The sequence below is a fragment of the Arachis hypogaea genome, chromosome 5 (genome assembly GCF_003086295.3).
Source record: "Arachis hypogaea cultivar Tifrunner chromosome 5, arahy.Tifrunner.gnm2.J5K5, whole genome shotgun sequence".
Taxonomy (NCBI): domain Eukaryota; kingdom Viridiplantae; phylum Streptophyta; class Magnoliopsida; order Fabales; family Fabaceae; genus Arachis; species Arachis hypogaea.
In genome coordinates this window covers 46,778,378-46,785,287 of record NC_092040.1, presented here as the reverse complement: position 1 = coordinate 46,785,287, position 6,910 = coordinate 46,778,378, and the positions used below count along the sequence as shown (strand labels likewise).

Below are 6,910 nucleotides of genomic sequence, written 5' to 3'. Positions count from 1 at the left end.
TTGCAGAAAATGGACCTAGCAGGCATAATCTTGCAATGGGCAGTTGGTGCACGAAATTGTGATCAATACTTTTCACAACTCAAATAATCCCTGGTAATGAATCCAAAAACTTGGTGTTCAATACCATGGCATAAATACAACTTCGCACAACTAACCAGCAAGTGCACTGGGTCGTCCAAGTAATAAACCTTACGCGAGTAAGGGTCGATCCCACGGAGATTGTTAGTATGAAGCAAGCTATGGTCATCTTGTGAATCTTAGTCAGGCAGACTCAAATGGATATGGTGATGAACGAAATAAACATAAAGGTAAAGATAGAGGTACTTATGTAATTCATTGGTAGGAACTTCAGATAAGCGCATGAAGATGCCTTCCCTTCCGTCTCTCTGCTTTCCTACTGTCTTCATTCAATCCTTCTTACTCCTTTCCATGGCAAGCTTATGTAGGGTTTCACCGTTGTCAGTGGCTACCTCCCATCCTCTCAGTGAAAATGTTCCTATGCTCTGTCACAGCATATGGCTAATCAGCTGTCGGTTCTCGGTCAGGCCGGAATAGAATCCAGCGATTCTTTTGCGTCTGTCACTAACGCCCCGCCTGCTAGGAGTTTGAAGCACGTCACAGTCATTCAATCATTGAATCCTACTCAGAATACCACAGACAAGGTTAGACCTTCCGGATTCTCTTGAATGCCGCCATCAGTTCTAGCCTATACCATGAAGACTCTGATCTCACGGAATGGTTGGCTCGGTTGTCAGGCGAGCACTCGGTTGTCAGGCGATCAACCATGCATCGTGCAATCAGGAATCCAATAGATATTCACCCAATCGAAGGTAGAACGGAGGTGGTTGTCAGTCACACGTTCATAGGTGAGAATGATGATGAGTGTCACAGATCATCACATTCATCAAGTTGAAGAACAAGTGATATCTTAGAACAAGAACAAGCGGAATTGAATGGAAGAACAATAGTAATTGCATTAATACTCGAGGTACAGCAGAGCTCCACACCTTAATCTATGGTGTGTAGAAACTCCACCGTTGAAAATACATAAGAACAAGGTCTAGGCATGGCCGAATGGCCAGCCTCCCAATGATCTAAGATAGCATAAAGATGAAGATAGCTACCAAAGTCTCCAAATACAATAGTAAAAGGTCCTACTTATAGAGAACTAGTAGCCTAAGGTTTACAGAAATGAGTAAATGACATAAAAATCCACTTCTGGGCCCACTTGGTGTGTGCCTGGGCTGAGCAATGAAGCATTTTCGTGTAGAGACTCTTCTTGGAGTTAAACGCCAGCTTTAGTGCCAGTTTGGGCGTTTAACTCCCATTTGGGTGCCAGTTCCGGCGTTTAACGCTGGAAATCTTGAAGGTGACTTTGAACGCCAATTTGGGCCATCAAATCTTGGGCAAAGTATGGACTATCATATATTGCTGGAAAGCCCAGGATGTCTACTTTCCAACGCCGTTGAGAGCGCGCCAATTGGGCTTCTGTAGCTCCAGAAAATCCACTTCGAGTGCAGGGAGGTCAGAATCCAACAGCATCTGCAGTCCTTTTTAGTCTCTGAATCAGATTTTTGCTCAGGTCCCTCAATTTCAGCCAGAAAATACCTGAAATCACAGAAAAACACACAAACTCATAGTAAAGTCCAGAGAAGTGAATTTTAACTAAAAACTAATGAAAATATACTAAAAACTAACTAGATCATACTAAAAACATACTAAAAACAATGCCAAAAAGCGTACAAATTATCCGCTCATCACAACACCAAACTTAAATTGTTGCTTGTCCTCAAGCAACTGAAAATCAATTAAGATAAAAAGAAGAGAATATGCAATGAATTCCAAAAACATCTGTGAAGATCAGTATCAATTAGATGAGCGGGGCTTTTAGCTTTTTGCCTCTGAACAGTTTTGGCATCTCACTCTATCCTTTGAAATTCAGAATGATTGGCTTCTTTAGGAACTTAGAATCCAGATAGTGTTATTGATTCTCCTAGTTAAGTATGATGATTCTTAAACATAGCTACTTATTGAGTCTTGGCTGTGGCCCAAAGCACTCTGTCTTCCAGTATTACCACCGGATACATACATGCCACAGACACATAATTGGGTGAACCTTTTCAGATTATGACTCAGCTTTGCAAAAGTCCCCAATTAGAGGTGTCCAGGGTTCTTAAGCACACTCTTATTGCCTTGGATCACAACTTTATTTCTTTCTTTTCTCTCTTTTTTTTTCGATTTTTTTTTCATTGCTTTTTCTTGCTTCAAGAATCATTTTTATGATTTTTCAGATCCTCAGTAACATGTCTCCTTTTTCATCATTCTTTCAAGAGCCAACATTCATGAACCACAAATTCAAGATACATATGCACTGTTTAAGCATACATTTAGAAGACAAAAGTAATGCCACCACATCAAAATAATTAAACTGTTATAAAATTCAAAATTCATGCAATTCTTTCCTTTTCAATTTAAGCACGTTTTTATTCAAGAAAGGTGATGGATTCATAGGACATTCATAACTTTAAGGCATAGACACTAAGACACTAATGATCACAAGACACAAACATGGATAAACATAAGCACTAAAATTTGAAAAACAGAAGAATAAAGAACAAGGAAATCAAGGAACGGGTCCACCTTAGTGATGGCGGCTCTTTCTTCCTCTTGAAGATCCTATGGAGTGCTTGAGCTCCTCAATGTCTCTTCCTTGTCTTTGTTGCTCCTCTCTCATGATTCTTTGATCTTCTCTAATTTCATGGAGGATGATGGAGTGTTCTTGATGCTCCACCCTTAGTTGTCCCATGTTGGAACTCAATTCTCCTAGGGAGGTGTTTAATTGCTCCCAATAGTTTTGTGGAGGAAAGTGCATCCCTTGAGGTATCTCAGGGATCTCATGATGAGTGGGGTCTCTTGTGTGCTCCATCCTCTTCTTAGTGATGGGCTTGTCCTCATCAATAGGGGTGTCTCCCTCTATGTCAACTCCAACTGAATAACAGAGGTGACAAATGAGATGAGGGAAGGCTAACCTTGCCAAGGTAGAGGACTTGTCCGCCACTTTATAGAGTTCTTGGGCTATAACCTCATGAACTTCTATTTCTTCTCCAATCATGATGCTATGAATCATGATAGCCCAGTCTATGGTAACTTCGGACCGGTTGCTAGTGGGAATGATTGAGCGTTGGATGAACTCCAACCATCCTCTAGCCACGGGTTTGAGGTCATGCCTTCTCAATTGAACCGGCTTTCGTCTTGAATCTCTCTTCCATTGGGCGCCCTCTTCACATATGATTGTGAGGACTTGGTCCAACCTTTGATCAAAGTTGACCCTTCTAGTGTAAGGATGTTCATCTCCTTGCATCATAGACAAGTTGAACGCCACCCTCACACTTTCCGGACTAAAATCCAAGTATTTCCCCCGAACCATAGTAAGATAATTCTTTGGATTCGGGTTCACACTTTGATCATGGTTCTTGGTGATCCATGCATTGGCATAGAACTCTTGAACCATCAAGATTCCGACTTGTTGAATGGGGTTGGTAAGAACTTCCCAACCTCTTCTTCGGATCTCATGTCGGATCTCCGGATATTCACCCTTTTTGAGTGAAAAAGGGACCTCGGGGATCACCTTCTTCAAGGCCACAACTTCATAGAAGTGGTCTTGATGCACCCTTGAGATGAATCTTTCCATCTCCCATGACTCGGAGGTGGAAGCTTTTGCCTTCCCTTTCCTCTTTCTAGAGGTTTCTCCGGCCTTGGATGCCATAAATGGTTATGGAAAAACAAAAAGCAATGCTTTTACCACACCAAACTTAAAATGTTTGCTCGTCCTCGAGCAAAAGAAGAAAGAAGAGAGTAGAAGAAGAAGAAATGAGGAAGAAGGGAATGGCTTTGTGTTCGGCCAAAGGGGAGAGAAATGGTGTTTAGGATGTGTGAAAATGAAGGAGTGAAGGAGGGTTTATATAGGAGAGGGGGATGGGAGGGTTCGGCCATTTGAGGGTGGGTTTGGGTGGGAAGGTGGTTTGAATTTGAATGGTGAGGTAGGTGGGGTTTTATGAAGGATGGATGTGAGTGGTGAAGAGAAAGATGGGATTTGATAGGTGAAGGGTTTTTGGGGAAGAGGTGTTGAGGTGATTGGTGAATGGGTGAAGAAGAGAGAGAGTGGTAGGGTAGGTGGGGATCCTGTGGGGTCCACAGATCCTGAGGTATCAAGGAAAAGTCATCCCTGCACCAAATGGCAAACAAAATCACGTTTTTAGCCATTTCTGGCGTTAAACGCCGGGCTGGTGCCCATTTCTGGCGTTTAACGCCAGCTTCTTACCCTTTTCTGGCGTTTAACGCCAGTCTGGTGCCCCTTTCTGGCGTTAAACGCCCAGAATGGTGCCAGACTGGGCGTTAAACGCCCAACAGCTAACCTCACTGGCGTTTAAACGCCAGTAGGTGCGTCCTCCAGGGTGTGCTGTTTTTCTTCCTGTTTTTCATTCTGTTTTTGCTTTTTTCATTGATTTTGTGACTCCTCATGATCATCAACCTACAAAAAAGAGAAAATAACAAAATAAAATAGATAAAATATAACATTGGGTTGCCTCCCAACAAGCGCTTCTTTAATGTCAGTAGCTTGACAGAGGACTCTCATGGAGCCTCACAGATACTCAGAGCCATGTTGGAACCTCCCAACACCAAACTTAGAGTTTGAATGTGGGGGTTCAACACCAAACTTAGAGTTTGGTTGTGGCCTCCCAACACCAAACTTAGAGTTTGACTGTGGGGGCTCTGTTTGGCTCTGTTTTGAGAGAAGCTCTTCATGCTTCCTCTCCATGATGACAGAGAGATATCCTTAGGCCTTAAACACCAAGGATTCTTCATTCACTTGAATGATCAACTCTCCTCTATCAACATCAATCACAGCCCTTGCTGTGGCTAGGAAGGGTCTACCAAGGATGATGGATTCATCCATGCACTTCCCAGTCTCTAGGACTATGAAATCAGTAGGGATGTATTGGTCTTCAATCTTTACCAGAACATCCTCTACAAGTCCATGGGCTTGTTTTCTTGAGTTGTCTGCCATCTCTAGTGAGATTTTTGCAGCTTGCACCTCAGAGATCCCTAACTTCTCCATTACAGAGAGAGGCATGAGGTTTACACTTGACCCTAAGTCACACAAGGCCTTCTTGAAGGTCATGGTGCCTATGGTACAAGGTATTGAAAACTTCCCAGGATCCTGCCTCTTTTGAGGCAGTTTCTGCCTAGACAAGTCATCCAGTTCCTTGGTGAGCAAAGGGGATTCATCCTCCCAAGTCTCATTTCCAAATAACTTGTCATTTAGCTTCATGATTGCTCCAAGGTATTTAGCAACTTGCTCTTCAGTGACATACTCATCCTCTTCAGAGGAAGAATACTCATCAGAGCTCATGAATGGCAGAAGTAAGTCTAGTGGAATCTCTATGGTCTCATTTTAAGCCTCAGATTCCCATGGTTCCTCATTGGGGAACTCATTGGAGGCCAGTGGACGCCCAGTGAGGCCTTCCTCAGTGGCGTTCACTGCCTCTTCTCCCTCCCAAAATTCGGCCATGTTGATGGCCTTGCACTCTCCTTTTGGATTCTCTTCTGTATTGCTTGGAAGAGTACTAGGAGGGAGTTCAGTAATTTTCTTGCTCAGCTGACCCACTTGTGCCTCCAAATTTCTAATGGAGGACCTTGTTTCAGTAATGAAACTTTGAGTGGTTTTGATCAGATCAGAGACCATGGTTGCTAAGTCAGAGTTATTCTGCTTAGAACTCTCTGTCTGTTGCTGAGAAGATGATAGAAAAGGCTTGCTATTGCTAAACCTGTTTCTTCCACCATTATTGTTATTGAAACCTTGTTGAGGTCTCTGTTGATCCTTCCATGAGAGATTTGGATGATTTCTCCATGAAGGATTATAGGTGTTTCCATAGGGTTCTCCCATGTAATTCACCTCTTCCATTGAAGGGTTCTCAGGATCATAAGCTTCTTCCTCAGATGACGCTTCCTTAGTACTGCTTGGTGCATTTTGCATTCCAGACAGACTTTGAGAAATCATATTGACTTGTTGAGTCAATATTTTGTTCTGAGCCAATATGGCATTCAGAGTGTCAATCTCAAGAATTCCTTTCTTCTGACTAGTCCCATTGTTCACAGGATTTCTTTCAGAAGTGTACATGAATTGGTTATTTGCAACCATTTCAATCAGTTCTTGAGCTTCAGTAGGCGTCTTCTTCAGATGAAGAGATCCTCCTGCAGAGCTATCCAAAGACATCTTGGATAGTTCAGAGAGACCATCATAGAAAATACCTATGATGCTCCATTCAGAAAGCATATCAGAAGGACACTTTCTGATTAATTGTTTGTATCTTTCCCAAGCTTCATAGAGGGACTCTCCTTCCTTCTGTCTGAAGGTTTGGACTTCTACTCTAAGCTTACTCAATTTTTGAGGTGGAAAGAACTTTGCCAAGAAGGCATTGACTAGCTTTTCCCAAGAGTCCAGGCTTTCTTTAAGTTGAGAGTCCAACCATGCTCTAGCTCTGTCTCTTACAGCAAAAGGGAATAGCATAAGTCTGTAGACCTCAGGGTCAACCCCATTAGTCTTGACAGTGTCACAGATTTGCAAGAATTCAGCTAAAAACTGATGAGGATCTTCCAATGGAAGTCCATGGAACTTGCAATTCTGTTGCATTAGAGAAACTAATTGAGGCTTAAGCTCAAAGTTGTTTGCTCCAATGGCAGGGATAGAGATGCTTCTCCCATAGAAGTCGGGAGTAGGTGCAGTAAAGTCACCCAGCACCTTTCTTGCATTGTTGGCATTGTTGTTTTCGGCTGCCATGTGTTCTTCTTCTTTGAAGAATTCGGTCAGGTCCTCTAAAGAGAGTTGTGCTTTGGCTTCTCTTAGCTT

The 6,910-nt window shown here is 42.7% G+C and overlaps 1 non-coding gene across 1 annotated transcript; it reads left to right on the top strand.

The window, feature by feature from the left end:
* Nucleotides 1-6,331: 6,331 nt before the first annotated feature.
* LOC112805001 (small nucleolar RNA R71) lies at nt 6,332-6,439 on the top strand. The gene has a single exon (XR_003203616.1). It is a non-coding gene; the product is annotated as a small nucleolar RNA R71 (small nucleolar RNA).
* The last annotated feature ends 471 nt before the right edge of the window (nt 6,440-6,910 follow it).